General features: G+C 40.6%; 1 protein-coding gene across 2 annotated transcripts in view; it reads right to left on the minus strand.

The window, feature by feature from the left end:
- Positions 1-12649, minus strand: part of CDH20 (cadherin 20) — a 200939-nt gene extending 188290 nt beyond the window's left edge. Inside the window, exon 1 of one of the 2 annotated variants that reach the window (XM_036419045.2) lies at positions 12171-12649. The gene's annotated coding sequence lies outside the window, so the exon portion shown is untranslated. The remainder of the gene's footprint in view (positions 1-12170) is intronic. The other variant, XM_036419047.2, reaches the window with a different exon arrangement.
- Between the last annotated feature and the right edge of the window lie 2551 nt (positions 12650-15200).

Below are 15200 nucleotides of genomic sequence, written 5' to 3' on the forward strand. Positions count from 1 at the left end.
AGCTCACCAGCACCTCAGGACAGTTAGAGAGGAGCTAAGCTAAGAGAGAAGGGGAACAACAAGACAAGTTTTCAAACTTGGACATCTAACTTCATTTATGAGACTTCATTATCTTTATAAAATTTAAAATGCTATATTCCTATGATTACCTATATTCAAATCAAAGGCCAAAAACACTTCCCCATTCAACTATCAAAGACTTTGGGTCATTTATAATTTTACATAATCCTGACCTCTTCTCTCAGTTAGCATAGATAATCATCGTAGAATTAAATTTTGCAGTTAACCTCATATCTAGATATACATACATTTTTTGGCCAAGTCCCAAAGAAAAATTATGTGTCAAAGTTGCATTTTATTTTGTATTTTTGTGTTCCTTGAAAAATTCTACTTATACTCACGAATAAACAATACTTGTCAGAAGCTATGCTTTTCAATTTTTTAAAAAAAACACATTTTTCTTGGGCTCCTTCCATAAATTGTTTATTGTTTAAATATGGGTGTGACTTTTCAATGCACTTACTTATTTTTGATGCCTTCAATTTGGCTTAAATATTTTTTTTACCCAGCACCAAAGGTATGAAAGGTTCCCTTTTATCTCAAAGACACAAGATGTATCTTTCATAGGACATAAATAATGGTGCTTTGAAATGGGGAAGGGAAGGTAACAGATCTCTGTTTTAAAGGCTGCATATCATAATGAAATGAGCTTTTAATGATGATATATTTCCTCTCTACCCTTACACTAAATAAGGCCATGCCTTAGCGGTCATTCATTTTCTCCTCTATACTTCACTTACTCCTCCCCCACTTATTCATATCCCTTAGCCAGTGACTTCTAAAGGTGGCATTACAAGGCCGGCTACACTTTTCAGAACCATGAATGAGGGTAGAAATTGATGTCACATGGCTTTTGACATCCACACTGACTCAAGGAAATTCAAGGTCAGGTACTACAGCAACATTTGGTTGCATGATCCACTCCTCAGTATTCATAGGATCTTTCTTTCTCAGGTCAATTTCTAATTTATTCTGTTTGCATTCTCCCAATAACCTATCAGATCCTACATTCTGGGTAACTCACATATGATTAAAGGTGTGCTTTCCTGGTTTCACACTCTATGCTTCTTGGAGTTGTAGAGATGTTTGCTGTGACATGTTCATTTAGGAGATGTCTTGGTTTTTGATTTAGAATATTTCCCACCATAACATATACCGAGAATGCTCTTTTTAAAAATGTTTTTCCTATGGAATAATGTAAAAACAGGAAATCTATGAATAAAAAATCAGTGTGCTGATCTCCATTCTACTTCATAAAGTCAGATAAATGTCTTCAAGCCACATTTCACCTGGTGGAATGGTACCCTGATTAGCAAATGTATGGTAAGATGCTCAGCAAGGAAGTTATAGTATACATGTGCCTGGGTGGGTGGGGAAATGGCACAAGACGATTTCATTAGCAATAGATGGTCCCCGTCATCAACAGATAAAGAACAGGCTTTTTGGCCAAGTCTTTGCCTTTTGGCAAAACAGTTGCCTGCAGAGAGCTGCATAGGATGCCATTTAAAATCCTATGATAAGTGTTTGGGCCCTTCCTACAATGTCCTTGATATTTTGCATGAATGATAAACATAGAATTATGGCCTTCAGTAAGTGTTGAAGTGCATATAATTCCAGGCAACATTAAATTTAAAAAGCAAATGCTGAACTGGGTTTTAAGTCCTGTGGACTATTGTCTGGAATGGTGTGAAGGAGGCAGTGTTACTGAAGAATAGGAAATTGCCAGATTAAATTGGTGAAGTTGACATTATTTTCAACTAAATCAGAGTTACCAATAGGCTGAATCCAAAAATCAGTGTTTTTTGGCACTGAAGTAATAGAGGCAGAGAAAATAATTTTTAAAATCAGTTTGGTTTTATGAAGTATCCAACAAGATAATCATAAAAGAGAAGATAATCCAATAAGAGATTCCTGATAAGAAAAAAGCACATCTCTAATGATATAATTGTCTGAAAAATGTGACCATTAGAATACCCTGAATCTGTGGAAATGAAAATGATCAGTCTTGTTTCATGCTGATGCTTTCAGCCTGGAGACCTGGGTTCTAGTTGCTTCATTTATTGAATAGTGTCAGAAATGTCATTACTAATCTTTCTTCTGTAGACTTACAAGACCCCACAAACCTCTAAAACCCCTCTTTGGCTCATTTACTTAAAGTTAACTCATAGGAATTTGCACTGTTTGAAGGGAGTGGAAATAGAAAACCACAAATTATTTTTTAAATGATGCATTTTAAAATATCACTTGGAAGATGTTTGGGGTATTTGCAATTAAATAGCTGTAGGTGTCAAATTCTAGAAATCACCAACATTTTGAACAGAAGCATGTACCCCTGCTAAAGATTTAGGTGATATACTGTAGTAGTTTTGACATAGACTTGGCAACTTTGTACTGACCTGGGTCCAAGCAACAAGGCTGGAATTACTAGCTGTGTGATCTTACACAAGGTACATAACTTCTCTGTGACTAAGTTTCCACAGTTACAAAATGGTGATGATACCGGTTCCTATTTCATGTTTTTTTTTTTCCTCAGAAATAATATGGAATAAGGCTGGTGAAGTACTTTACACAGTACTTGGCACAGAGCAGGTGGTTCTTATTCTGTATGGACACGGTAAGATTTCCTCTCTTGCTTATTCAGTTTATCCCTATGACTCTAAATATGTGGATTAGAGAAAACATAGATTCTGCTTTTATTAATAGAATTACAGGGTAGTTACAAGGTCAATGCTAGCCTATACAAGGGCTAGAAAGCATCCAAAGAACCTCTGGCACTTTCCCCCACCTGTTTGGGCTCTGCCTCCCATAGGCCAGTCATTTGCATGTTCCCCTCTGATGCCCAAGAGCTCACTACTCCCTAGGGGAGCCTGCTCAAATGTAGGACAATTCATCTTATGGAAAGAAGCTCATTATTATGCTGGGGTAAAATTTGCTGCTCTGTTGTAGCTTCCATTCAGGGGCCCTGGTTCAGTTCTCCATGGCAATGCATACTTAATTTAATTTCTATTTCACATAGAGATATTTCAGATAATTGAAAGTGACTATTATGGCCTCTCTAAGTATTTTCCACATCAGGTTTGCCATTTTGAACACCTTTTACCATTTCTCTCATATGGCATATTTTTGAGCCCCTCAGAGGCAAGCAGGAGCTATATTTTTCAGACACAACTTTGGTAGAGCACAGCGAGTGGACAGCATGAGACACCTCAGATGTGTCCCGAACAAGATAGAGCAAGTCCAGGATTGACTCATCCCTGGAAAGAGTGGTGATCAAGAGGCCTCGGTCTCAGTCTTAGGTCTGCATTTCCTTGGCTGAGGGCCTTAGCATGCCACTCAACCTCCAGATGATTTGTTTCAACTTTTTACACTTAGCCCATCCTAGCAGCTTTTTTCATCCTATTTCTTCACCTAATGTATTATCTATTCCTTCTGGTTTCATTGTTTTATAAATATGATTGGCGAACCATCCTGTGCACATCCATACCACTAATTAAAGCAAAACGTAATAATTTCAAGTCCAAAACAGAGGCCTGCAACAGAGCATTCAGCATCTGTTCTGGGTTAACCATGATTTTATTCATTTGTATAGAAGTGTTTATTGATCACTGACAATGTGCTAGGTATGACCTTTGGTTCAAGGGATGTAAAAATGAACAAGAGAATTTCCATCTCTTCTCCTGGAACCTGGAGTCCAGTGGACAGACTACTACTTGGCATTTGGGGCACTGTGATTAAAAAACTTTTTAGCCATTGTACCCGTCTTTGTTGATATAAATAAATAATCACAGAACTCAATCACCCAATTTGGGCTCCAAAGGAATTGAGTTTAACAGGAAAAGATGTGATGCTAATAAAGGCATGTTGACTTAATTTTTTCTCCCAAAATTTTGTCTAATCTTTTTTTTAATAAAATCATTTGTAATGTGGCTAGCATAACTATGATAATTGTTTATATTGTACTTTGAAAAATGGATGGCTTATACTTAAATTGAAAAAAAAAATGTGTTCTTTAATAAGCAATATGTGGAGGTTAAACTTGGCTCTATGGCAGTGGTTCTTGATCAGGAGTATTTTTGCTCCTCAGGAGACATGTGAAAATGTCTGGAGACTTTTCGGTCATCAAAGCTGAGAGGATGCTACTGGCATCTTGTAGGTAGAGACCAGGTATCCTACAACGTGCAGGGCAGTTCCTTTCTCACCCTTCCAAAGAAGAGTTAAGAATTGTCTGGGTCCAAATGTCAATAGGGCTGAGATTAAGAAGCCATGCTCTGGGGGGAGGCGGTGGGACTATCTGGTTAGGAGTACAGATGTGGGGCCTGGACAGGTCTGCGTTTGAAATCTATCCTTAGTGACTGCTTCACCTGTGCCTCAGTTTCTGCATCTGCAAAATGAAGATGGTAACAATGCCTGCTTCACAGAGAGGATCAATGAGGTCGTGCCTATGATGCATGTAGTACAATGTCTGGCACAGGCAGGGCTAAATAAAAGGGCAGTTATTTTTATTGCGCTGTTTGCTTTCTCTCTAAATGCTACACATTTTAATTGACACGAGAAAGCCATATAGATATATCCAAATAAATGGACAGCACTTCTCTGTTATGGAGAAATCTGTTGTTTTCCTGTGTTTAGTGAGCACTCCTCAGCAATTTGATCACCAAATGCTCACCAGCCCCTGTGCTTAGCTGCCTGAGTATTCCACTGAGACACCGAATTGCCAAATGGATTAATTTTTTTAATGACTACTTGAGGATTTTGTTTCCAAATGCAAGTATGCCTCACATTTTTAGACTGAAACAAATATTTCTGATATTATGGAGATGAGAATATGGGCTAAGAGTAAAGCTAGATATAACTATCACATTTCAAAACTATAACATTAATGAAGATGTCCTTTGATTGCAATATACTATTTTCTTTCAATATAATTTGTAGTGATAATAATGCAAGCACACAAAGTGATACATAATAAGTTATTTATAAGACTAGAGACCCAGTGCACAAAAGAGTCCTAGGCCTGGCTGGTGATCAGGGTTAATTGGGGCCTTCCAGCTGCCAACCAGGATCTTCCTTTGTTCTGCACCACCCTCTGGTGGTCAGCACACATTATAGAGAGCGGTTGTTCTCCCAGTCAAACACCAACAGGGACAATTTGCATATTAGGCATTTATATATATATATATATATATATATATAGATGAACATCATTGCGAGTTCTTGCCAATTTGTGAAAAGTATGGGTACAGATTTATATTCTTATTTAGTATAAAAAAAAAGCTTATAAGACACATGCTCTCAAGTGTGGCTTCTTTTAGTGATGTGATGATGCTGCTGTTGCAAATTCATACTCTAGGTGAGCCCAAGGTTCAGAGATTCAAGAGATTTGAAAGAATGCTATTGGGGCTTGTATTGTTTCTAGAAAGTGAAAGTAAGGGAAGTCTATGGGCTTGTGTTATAGGGGCACAGAGATGGCTATAATATCTATTTTGTTTTCCCCCTTGACCTTACAAGGTGGTAGGTAGGTGATACTGTCTAGTCAAAAAAGATCTTAGATGCAAAGATTTGAGTGTCACATCTGTTTTGATACTTTTATTAGAGTGCTAATAAGCTTTCAAATTTAAAAACATGTATTTGGTTGCTTTTAGAAATTACTTCTAAATGAAATGTCTTTAGCCAATTTCTAATTAAATTGCTAAATGAAATTACCTCAGTTGCTTTAAAAGATTGGTCTAAAAACAAATTAAAGTTCTTTGATTATTCATAATATCTACAAATTAACCCAAATTGGGACTTGGTAAGGGTTCGATGATATTGACTTTATAAAATGAAACAAAGTAAAACTCATCTTTCCTATATAATAAAAGCCAAATATGCAAATTGACAGACCAGCAGAATGACTGGTTGCTATGATGTGCATGGATCACCAGGAGGCAGACACTCAATGCAGGAGCTGCCCCCTAGTGGTCAGTGTGCTCCCACAGGGGGAGCACCACTCAACCAGAAGCCACACTCATGGCTGACGAGCACAGCAGTGGTGGCGGGAGCCTCTCCCACCTCTGTGGCATCATTAAAGAGCAGTGAGCCCAGTAGTAAGGAACAGTGAGCAGGCGAGCGGGCATCCCCCGAGGGTCCCAGATTGCAAGAGGGTGCAGGCTGGGCTGAGGGACCTCCTCGCCCTAGTACACGAATTTTATGCACCGGGCCTCTAGTGTGATATAAAATATACATTACTTCTTCAATAAAACATCATATACATTAACTTTAGCCACAGATTTTTATAAGTGCATCTAAGTATTTATATTCAGGTACATACTTAAAATGTCTATCCATTAATTTGCATAAGCTACTATTTAATAAACCATACTTTAATTTATTGCTGGAAAGTAGAAGTCAAAGTTTGGTTCCATCTAAAATTATCAGCCAGAGAACAAGAGTCTTGCACTGCCCATCCTGCCATGCTATTTGACCACAGCTCAACTTGAATCCTAGTAAACCATTCTCTCTGGGTACAATATGTAACTGAATCTTCATGCTAATTCTATCCTGGTTTTCTCTTGACTGCTAGCCCCCAACTATGCCAGTAAATTACACTATGTACTGTTCACTAGGAAAACACTAAGACAACCTTGTTAATTCAAATAAGGTCAGATCTAAAAGAAAGAAAAAAGTCAGACTGATGATTTATCTAGAGGCATTTTTGTTCCTTATAAGCCCTTTTTTAATTTTTGGTGGAAGGTTCACATAGCTTATTTTAGCTTTAAATCAGGAGCAGGGGCAGATAGGTGTAATATGTTGGGCATAGGGTTAGCTTTCTGTCTTTTTGCCGGCTGTTGAACACAGTGTTGCAGATTATGGTTGGGCTTGACCAGTTGCCATATGTCAAATAAACTTCCTTGACAACCAGATGTGGCCATTGCCATGACATAAAATTATTATTTTATTAATTATGTTTACTCTTAACATGGTCATGACATTAATGAGAATAAAGTCTATATTTTTTATTAGATTGTGAAACATTCTTATAATTAGCAACTATATTCCTATTTTAAGAATTGCTGGAAAGGTCTTTGATATTTGTACTTTTCATGGTATTTTTATATGACCAGCTGTTATTGCTTTGGGAGAAAAATGAGTGGTATCATTATAACTTGGCATTTTCTTTAAATAGATCCACAGTTTATAGCTTTTCTTACTCCTTTATTGTAGTTATTTACTGATGTATTTCCATACCAAATGTGCTCTTTTTTATGATTCCTTAAGCTTAAAAAATATTGCATATACCTTGAGGAGAACTGGATCATTTCTATTTCGCACTGCACTTGAGTAATGCTTTGAGTTGAATACTCTGAGGGTTCTAAAATTAAGTTAATCCATATGTAATTAGGAATGTTCTTAACTAGAGTCGTGGTTAGCAGGAGATTGGCAGGTTATTCTGGAAATCTAGCAATTAAATGAGAAAAAGCTAAACTTCTCTTGAAAACATGTTATTGTCATAACTTAATATGGCAACATGATTTTCTATTTTTAATTGCTGTAAACCAGTGGTCAGCAAACTTATTAGTCAACAGAGCCAAATATCAACAGTACACCGATTGAAATTTCTTTGAAAGCCAATTTTTAAAATTTAAACTTCTTCTAATGCAACTTCTTCAAAGTAGATTCACCCAGACCATGGTATTTTGTGGAAGAGCCGCAGTCACGAGGCCAAAGAGCCGCATGTGGCTTGCGAGCCGCAGTTTGTCGACCATGCCTATAGACAATTTGTAAAATAGAATTTTGCCTTGTGAAAGCTTGATAGTTCTATAATTTTGTACCACTTTTTAGCACTTGAGTAAGTATTTTGCCCTTGCCAGCCCTTTTGATTTATGATGAATAAAATAAACTAAAGGTTAGTAAAGATAGTTTTGTACCTTTTAAATACATTGAGACTAAATGAATATCCTGGAGAAATTAAGTATTTCTCTTTTGAGACTCTATGACTTGTGTCATTTACTATGCTTTAAAAAAAATACTATGTCATTTACTATGCTTTAGTAAAAAATTTTATTCCTAGGAGCATTATACTTTGACAGTAAAAGTTGTTCCTTTTTTAATTCAAAGACTGAAAACTTTGCTTCGTACTCCATGTCAATATTGGGATTCAGGAAGGATTTGAATGTGCTAACACATGATTCTGTCCTCTCCTCAGATGCCATGTACTTAATCCTCTCTGTAGTCCCTTACTTGTTTCTTCATTTGCACAAGTCATTTCAGAAGGAATTTATGACGGTGATATCTTTTAGTAAATAACAGTAAGTTACAGTCTACTGTGTATAATAACTGTAGATGCTCAGCTGCTTAAAATTACCTTTATCACTTAAAATACATTTTCTTTTATCTCTCAATTAGCATGAAAATACAGAGGAGGTTATTTCTTCAATTAAATGTGCAAAATTAATCACTAGGTAATTTGTTTCCCATTATAAAATAATTAAATGTAAAAAATGGAGTATTTACTTATTAACCCCTACGTGCCTATGGAAAAAAATGTTGGAAAAGTGCAAAAATAGAGTGCTATTTACATATATTTTTATTGAGCCAACACTAAGGCTTGCACCTAACTGGAATCAATTAATACCAGAACTACCTAAGTTATTCATTCTTACTGTGGTTTCCCATGCTGTTTTATAAAAAGAGATTTTTCCCCCATATCCAGTGTAGAGCCTGGGGCGGGGGCAGGGGTATGTGCAGGGATGTTAGCAATAGGTCTAGCTCTTCAGTGTTCTGGGAACAAAGATAAGTTTTGTTTGTTTGTTTGTTTGTTTGTTTTTTAACTACCAGGATTTTCCAAAGTGCCATCAAAGTGAAGCAAGTGAAGAGAGAGGTGGCGTGTTATTTTCCTGCTTTGCCCTTGCTCTTATTTTCACTGCTCTGCACTCCTGATTGCAACACCACCAGATCAGAATGAACAATTAACTGTCTAATTATTCTAGTCACACCGGCCCACAATGAAATCTTTATTCCGTGTTTACAGCAATCGTTGGCAGAGGCTGTCTTGCTGTTTCTAAACTAAGAAGAACTGCCCTTTGGCTCCTCTCAGCATCAGCTGCCTTGGTTTCAGCCCTGGATGCCAATAATAAGACTGTTTTTTCTTCCAAAGTGGACATTTTTTTTTTTTAGGGTGAAAAGACCTATTCTCATCACCCCCCATATATTCTGGCTGATTTATGTTCTAGCCACTGCGGCTCTTCCTTCCGTATCTCTTTACATTTTTCCTCTGTCCATAGAACACCAGCAGGCAAACCCCCATTCTAAGTCTAAAACTGGAAAAAAATCCTTAGCAAACAGTGCCCACTACTATGAAGGAAAGAAAAATACAACTGTTGGTTTATGGGGAGAGGGAAGTCAAGGAAATCCCTCCTGCCTTTCTAAACTGCTAATTTTCTAGCTCAAAAGGCATTCAATGACTTCTCCACCAGGGGAAAGCATATTCACTTTTCAGTGGCTCTCTTGATTACTTCCAACTGTTTACTTAAATTCACCAATAGTTGCATGTCTTTGGGAAGCTTCAGAGGTTGGGGAATATTTACAAATATATAAGGGGCTGAGAGAATACCTCTGAGTCTCTTTGAAATGGCAAGGGAGAGCTATTGCAGTGTACAGGCAGGGCCAGAGAAGTTAACACCAACCCAAAGATAAGATGCAGGCAATGCCTTTACCAAAGGGAAGAGGGAAAAACAACACCTGGGTTGGCCCTTCTTGAACCATCTGATCTGATGAAGTCTCCTCCCTGGACCTGAGAGCAGGTGGTGGCCAATGCTGGGTCTCCCTGCTCAGCTGTCTTTCCCCAAAGAACATTTTCCTGTTTTGCATGGGTGATGGCATCTTTGTTCCCATACTGGTCTCCAAACCCTCTGTGACGGTTCCCCTAACAACCGATGCTCTCGCCTCTCAGCTCCCAGCACTTACTACATTCACATGGCTGTTCCTGTGAGAACTGGGTCATAAAATTTTACAGGGGAAAAAGGTAGAAGGGGGCGGTTCAGTAATGTAAACACTGATTAAATTCCCGGGCAACTCGCCCCAAATGAAAGATAATTTTTCTACAAGTATGCACAAGCATGTCATGAATGCTAAGTCATTTTATGTGTTTTGATTTCACACTGCCACATGGCACACATGCTAAAAACGTATCTATCTCCTTAACCTGCAGTGTAGCAAACTTCACAGAACATGAAAAGTGCATATTTTATAGACTGTTCTTTCCCAGGATGCTCAAAGCATTTTGGGTATACAGAATGACAACGATCCTATTAGGCAGGCATGGCTACGGGCACACTAGCAAATAGGGAACATCCGCACTGGAAAGGAAAGGTTAAATCCAAGTCAGTGGCAACAGTTTCCCAGACTGAGATCTTGGTTCCAATTCATACTACTTTCTGCTGGCTCTTCATTTGTCTCTCTGACAGGAAGGGATGTGGCCAGCATGAGGTTTGACCTCATCTCCCATACTGGTTTAACTCGGACACTGTTCTCCCACACTCCTGCCCTATTTTCTGAGCCATCAGCTGGGCAAGCCATTCCATGCAGGAGCTCTAACCAGGGGCCAAGCCAAGAGGAGGCAGCCGCAGGTGCCCTTGTGGCTGCCTCCAGTGTTGGGAACTGATGCCAGGCCCTGCCAAGTAACATGCCTACTGAGACTGCGAGGGTCACACTAAGAGAAAAGTTAATTTCCAGACAGTATAATACACGAGAGGAAAAAGCTGGGTCAAGCATGGGGTTCCAGACTGGCAGTGTCTTCAGGGTTCCATAGCCAGATGAGGCTGAGAAACGTAATCACATAGACATTAATATTCATCTGTGGCTTTGGTGCATGCACATTACATAGCTGTGACTTTTTCTTGTTCTCAGGTAGACCCAACTCCCTAGCTGGATCCCTGACACTGCCGTATCTCTGTGGGGTGATTTTCTTTGGTGGAGAAGATACATCAGAAACTAGAGGGTGTCAGGGGACATTTTATTTGGGGAGAAGCAGGCTCAGTTTCCAGGCGAACAAAATCCTTTCTGGCATTCGTGCCAACAACAACATCAAAAGCGTTAATACCAGTGATAATAATGGCAATAATAATGAAACAACAAGCTGTGAATCTTTCAGGCGACCAACCAACACCCCCCTGCACCCAGTGATCTGCTTTCAGTGCTCTTACTCCCTGCCTGGTCTCCGCAGGAAAAGAAAGACTCTGGCGCTGCCTCCGGGCTGCCCTCCAGGTTTCAGCCCCCAGCCCATCCTGTCCCCGAGGTGGATAGCCAGGCTTCAGCCTAAGTCCAGCCCACAGTCTCTCCTGTTGCTAAGGGCCAGTTGGGATTCCGCTGTAACATTTCCTTTACAAATCTGCAACTTTCACCTCGCACTGCCCACTCACCCTCCATACTACTGCCTTTCCCAGAGCATCAACAAGGTGCAAAGCCCAAACAACCCGCATGCAATCCAGCAATTCAGAGCTTTCCCTGCGAGTGTCAAGGCCCGGGGACAGGAAATCCGGGGAGTTAGCATGTCCAGCAGGTGGTGGGGACACAGTCACCACCACATTCTTCTCTGAGCTCCAGTGGGGGTGCGGTGCGGCTCTAAGCACCACTGCAAGCGGACCCACCGACCCACAGGCGCCCGGCGTCTCCCCGGAGCCGGCATCTCCAGTCCCCCTTCTCCAGCGCGCATCCCTGAGCGGGGACGCAGCTGGCTCTCCTCCATGGGCAGCTGGAGGCCGGCGCCGCCGCCCGCAGGGCAAGCGAGAGCGAAGCCCAGCCTAACGCCCCCGTGAGTCTTCCTACCCCCGCGTGTCCAGCTCCGGCTGCCAGTGAGTGGCATCCTCCAACCCGCTGCGCTCCAGCTTCCTTCTCCCAGAGAGCAGTTCCCCAGCCCAGACATCCCTTCACTCCCCTTCCTCCCAAAGTGCGAGGAAGTCCCATTCCCACCGCCCGCAGACTCGCGGCGGAGGCGGGTATTTGAGGGGATGGCGAGTCAAGGAGCATGACCCCACGCAAAGCCTGAGATCGCCTTCCCCCCGAGAGACCGGGTTCCCCAGCGCCAGGATCCGGGAACAGACGCTCAGCCTGACCCGAGCTCTCCGCTTTACCTGGCACGGCCGGCGACTCTCCGAGGACGTTCGGTCCAGGATCCTCCAGGGCGGGCGTCCAGCTCACATTGCTGCCAACCCCACAGAGCGACCGGCGTCCTGCTGGGTCCCTTTGCCCCCCGCTCGCGGCTCTGCCCCCTCTCTCCCCACCCCCCACCCCCCTGTTCCCTCCGTCAAAAGTGTCACCACAGCTTTTCTGCCTCCGGATCTTTTGCAAAGTCTCCGCGTGGCCACCAGGAGTTGGGCGGCGATGCCAGGCGCGCTTACTCCGCGGACGCCCTGCCCCTTCCTTCCCTCGGCCCCCTGCGCTGGACCCGCCAGGGAGAGGACCGCTTAGTTGTGGTCACCGTCCCCGGAGCGTCCCCTGAGCGTGGTGCGCAGCCCGCTTGCACTCCCCCGCGCCTTCCCTAGCCCGAGTGGCTGCCGCCTGCCTGTGCCTCGGGTCCTCATTTCCCTTCTCATGAATATTCTGACAGAGGCTAATGCCGGTGAAAATTGAATTAGCCAATTGGTGCCAGGAATGTGCGCTCCGCTTCTTCCTTCTGAGGAGCTGTCAGAACACCACCAGAGGAAAGCAATTAGCCTCCGATGGGCACCCTGTGGTTTAGACCAGTGAGGGGCAAAATGGGTTAATTCTTTAAATGCAGTTTAGATGCCTTTTTAAACTCCTCTATTGGCTGAGAGTGAGGAAATGTTAAGAGGAAAAGAGGAAAGGGGGTAGGCAGACTTGGTGGGGGAGGGGGCATATCTACATCCAAACCCATTGAAATCAAAGTTGAAGTGACTTATTCTGCATAGATTCTAGATTCTGGAAGAGGCAGTTGATGGGAATAGAAAAAGATGGGCAAACCAGGATCAGAAAAGAGGTGGATAGCAGCCTAGGTTTAACCTTGACCTTGAGGATGCAGAGGATGCTAATTTTCAAGAGGAGGAGTGAGGAGAGATCGCAGAGGGAGAAGAGAACCTCAGTCATTGATCTACCAGCAAGGAGAGGGTCAATGGGGGAACATCTGTCATACTTTCAGCAATAAAGATCAATTTTAAAAAAATTTATCCAAATGCTCATATTTCCTCCCATTACCATCATAACAAAATCATAGAGTTTTAAGCCTTTGGATGAAGTAGGGTTGGAGCAGAGGTACCTGAAAGGGCAGACGTTTCAGAGGAGGAAGCTGAGACTGCCTTGGTGAAGAATGCTTCCCAGTTTACACAGTAACTATGGCAGAGCCATTCTAGAAAGTGATTCTGACTCGTAGACCAATCTTCAGTATTCTAGGGTCAAATAGACAAGGTAAACAGGATGGACAATCTCTCTCTTGTCTCCTGCCCTACAATGTCAACTTCTTCAGTTACTGATTACAACTTGGCTTTAGCCAGTTGGTAGAGAGGGACTCTGCCCAGTTCTGCATTCACTTCTCTGTTCATAATCTTTACATGTGGTGCTTTTAGAATTTCCTCTCCCATCACTGATTTTCTAAATATAGAAAGTTATTTTGATTGAATTGCCTGGTTACTAAATGATCCACTTGTGCTTTTGGTCAAATGATCTGTGCAGATAAACAACTGATAAAACAATGTGCATAAGTAACTGATAAAATACAAAATGTGTGCCAAAAGAAATAAACACCCTGGTTAAGATTCTTCCATATTTTAATATGTATCAGAAAGACCTAGAATTGGAACTCACAGTTACAACAGTAATTATTAACATTAGAGCAGCTGTTTATTGAGAACTTTTATGTGACAGACATGCAATACATGAGTCATCTCATTTAATCTTTCCAACTATATCATCTCCCCATTTTAATAGATGAGGAAGGCGAGACTTAAAAATATAAGTAGTGTGTCCATGGCACCTAGCTCATAAGCAGTAGAGATGAACTTTGACCTAAATCAGCCTAATCAATATGCCGGAGCCTTTAGGTCCCAGCAGCCTATACTGCCTCCTTATCTACAATAAAAAGAGAACCAGATTCTTGGAGTTTTGTTGAAGTGATTTGTCCTTGGTGATTAATTTATTACAATTTAGAGGGAGAAAACATTTTTTTTAAGGAATGATGTGATTAATTTTATGTGTCAGATTGACTGGCCACAGAGTGCTTGCATGTTTGGTCTAACATCACACTGGGTGTTTCTGTGAAGGTGTTTTGTAATGAGATTAACATTTAAATTGGTAGGCTAAATAAAGCAGGTTGACCTTCCCAATCAACTGAAAACCTGAATAGAACAAAAAAGCCAACCTTTCCCTTAGTAAGAGAGATTTCTCCTTCCCAGTGGCTTTGAAACTGGGACTTGTCACTTCAGTAACTGCATGAGCCCATTCCTTACTATCTATCTTTTATTCTGTTTCCCTGGAGAACTGTAATGCAGGTGGATACATTCAGTAAATACTACTATTTGTGAATTTCCCATGATGGTATGAATATTTTCATCTTCCAACATATTATCTGGTACATAACATATAATAAATATACATTTGTACTTAACATTTTTCAGACCTATAATCCTACCATTAATAAGGGGAAAACTATATATATATATAAATTATGTAGAGGAGACATAATCAAATTTAATGAAATTTTACATTTGAAGAGCTAAAAAGTGGACTAAAATAGACTGGCTTAAAGCAAAATTTATAGATGTTATTATATGAGGGGAGAAATTTTAATATTAAAATTTCAAGGGTAGAAGTGATCAGGTTAAATTCAGCAGTAGTTCAGTACCTACTAAATACAAGACACATTTCTATTCAGATATTTTTCTATTAAAGTTCAGTCACTTAAAACAGCAGCATTTTACTTTCTGAAACTTTGAGTAGTTTAAAACCCTTTGTAAAAAAAAAGGATATTCTGTTTTATTCTTGCATTAAATATTTAAGATGTTCCCCATATGATTCCTCCCTTACAATGCTCTGTTGGATACTTCTTTTAAGGAGAAGTATCCTTTTAGGATTTAGAAGCAACATTTCACAGAAAATGTTGGAATGTTTCCATATATGAATATGTTAACATGATTTTAGAAACCATAAAA

This window comes from Pipistrellus kuhlii, unplaced genomic scaffold (genome assembly GCF_014108245.1).
Source record: "Pipistrellus kuhlii isolate mPipKuh1 unplaced genomic scaffold, mPipKuh1.p scaffold_m20_p_6, whole genome shotgun sequence".
Taxonomy (NCBI): domain Eukaryota; kingdom Metazoa; phylum Chordata; class Mammalia; order Chiroptera; family Vespertilionidae; genus Pipistrellus; species Pipistrellus kuhlii.